Genomic DNA, 2,724 nt, shown 5'->3' with positions numbered 1-2,724 from the left:
CCTGGGTTCAAATCCCAGCCGGAAAGGAAATCTTAAATGCAAATATTTTTTTCTAATTTTATAATTCTTTTTTTTTATTTTTCCCTTTTGCGAAGTCAGTCAGTCAGTCTGACAGTCAATCAGTCAAGCACTCAGTCATTCAGTCTCAGTCAGTCAGTCCAGTCAGTCAGTCACTCAGTCAGTCAGTTAGTCCTTCAGTCAGTCAGTCAAGCAGTCAGTCATTTAGTCTCAGTCAGTCAGTCATTCAGTCAGTCAGTCAGTCAGGCAGTCAGTCAGTCAGTCAGTCGGTCAGTCCTGTGCAGTCAGTTAGTCACTAAAGCAGTCAGTCAGTCTCAGTCAGTCAGTCAGTCAGTCAGTCCAGTCCAGTCTCAGTCAGTCAGTCAGTCAGTCAGTCCAGTCCAGTCTCAGTCAGTCAGTCAGTCAGTCTCGGTCAGTCAGTCAGTCAGTCATTCAGTCAGACAGTCAGTCAGGCAGTCAGTCAGTCGGTCAGCCTTATTCAGTCAGTCTGTCAGTCAGTCAGTCAGTCAGCCTTATTCAGTCAGTCTGTCAGTCATCCTTATTCAGTCAGTCTGTCAGTCAGTCAGTCGGTCAGTCCTGTCCAGTCAGTTAGTCAGTCAAGCAGTCAGTCAGGTAGTCAAGCAGTCAGTCAGTCAGTGTCAGTCAGTCATTTAGTCATTCAGTCAGTCAGTGAAATAGCCAGTCAGAGAGTCAAGCAGTCAGTCAGTCAGTCTCAGTCAGTCAGTTAGTCAGTCAGTCAGTCAGTCAGTCAGTCAGTCCAGTCTCAGGCAGTCAGGCAGTTAGTCAGTCAGTCTCGGTCAGTCAGTGAGTCAGTCAGTCAGTATCAGTCAGTCAGTGAGTCAGTCTGTCAGTCAGGCAGTATCACTCAGGCAGTAAGACTCCGCTCGACAGAACTCCGATAGCCTAATGGCTAGACCGCTGGTCTTCCAAGCGAGTGGCCTGGGTTCGAGTCCCAGCCGGAGCGAATATCTTCAATGTATATATTTCTTTTCTAATTTGAAAATTTTTTTTTTTTCAATTTCTTTCCTTTGCAATTATTGATTATTTATGTAGGGAAGAAAATTCTGAGTCAGTTTAATTTTTCGACACGAAGATTTCAAAGTGTTTAAATAAACAATTACCAAGGTGCATTTTTTGTTTTTATTATATTTAAAACTCCCACCGACAGAGCTCCCATAGACTAATGGCTAGAGTGTTAGTCTTCCAAGCGAGTGGCCCTGGGTTCGAGTCCCAGCCTGAACGAAAATCTTCAATGTATACTTTTAGTTTCTAATTTGAAATTTCTTCTTCTTTTTTTTTTAATTTTTCTCTTTTGCGAATGTTGATTATTTATGTAGGGAGAAAAATTCTGAGTCAGTTTAATTATTCGACCTGTAAATTTCAAAGTGTTTGAATCAATAATTACCAAGGTGCATTTTTTGTTTTTATTATATTTAAGACTTCCATCGACAGAGCTCCGATAGCCTAATGGCTAGACCGTTGGGTTCCTAGCGCGTAGTACTGGGTTCGAGTCCCGGCCGGAAAGGAAATCTTAAATGCAAATATTTTTTTTCTAATTTTATAATTCTTTTTTTTTTATTTTTCCCTTTTGCGAAGTCAGTCAGTCAGTCTGACAGTCAATCAGTCAAGCACTCAGTCATTTAGTCTCAGTCAGTCAGTCCAGTCAGTCAGTCACTCAGTCAATCAGTTAGTCCTTCAGCCAGTCAGTCAAGCAGTCAGTCATTTAGTCTCAGTCAGTCAGTCATTCAGTCAGTCAGTCAGTCAGGCAGTCAGTCAGTCAGTCAGTCGGTCAGTCCTGTGCAGTCAGTTAGTCACTAAAGCAGTCAGTCAGTCTCAGTCAGTCAGTCAGTCAGTCAGTCTCGGTCAGTCAGTCAGTCAGTCATTCAGTCAGTCAGTCAGTGAGGCAGTCAGTCAGTCAGTCAGCCTTATTCAGTCAGTCTGTCAGTCATCCTTATTCAGTCAGTCTGTCAGTCAGTCAGTCGGTCAGTCCTGTCCAGTCAGTTAGTCAGTCAAGCAGTCAGTCAGGTAGTCAAGCAGTCAGTCAGTCAGTGTCAGTCAGTCATTTAGTCATTCAGTCAGTCAGTGAAATAGCCAGTCAGAGAGTCAAGCAGTCTGTCAGTCAGTCTCAGTCAGTCTGTTAGTCAGTCAGTCAGTCAGTCAGTCAGTCAGTCCAGTCTCACTCAGTCAGGCAGTTAGTCAGTCAGTCTCGGTCAGTCAGTGAGTCAGTCAGTCAGTATCAGTCAGTCAGTGAGTCAGTCTGTCAGTCAGGCAGTATCAGTCAGGCAGTAAGACTCCGCTCGACAGAACTCCGATAGCCTAATGGCTACACCGCTGGTCTTCCAAGCGAGTGGCCTGGGTTCGAGTCCCAGCCGGAGCGAATATCTTCAATGTATATATTTCTTTTCTAATTTGAAAATTCTTTTTTTTTTCAATTTCTTTCCTTTGCAATTATTGGTTATTTATGTAGGGAAGAAAATTCTGAGTCAGTTTAATTTTTCGACACGAAGATTTCAAAGTGTTTAAATAAACAATTACCAAGGTGCATTTTTTGTTTTTATTATATTTAAAACTCCCACCGACAGAGCTCCCATAGACTAATGGCTAACGTGTTAGGCTTCCAAGCGAGTGGCCCTGGGTTCGAGTCCCAGCCTGAACGAAAATCTTCAATGTAGACTTTTAGTTTCTAATTTGAAATTTCTTCTTCTT

This window comes from Uloborus diversus, unplaced genomic scaffold, assembly GCF_026930045.1.
Source record: "Uloborus diversus isolate 005 unplaced genomic scaffold, Udiv.v.3.1 scaffold_207, whole genome shotgun sequence".
Classification (NCBI taxonomy): domain Eukaryota; kingdom Metazoa; phylum Arthropoda; class Arachnida; order Araneae; family Uloboridae; genus Uloborus; species Uloborus diversus.
The sequence above is the reverse complement of the archived record's forward strand: the minus strand, read 5'-3'. Positions refer to the sequence as shown.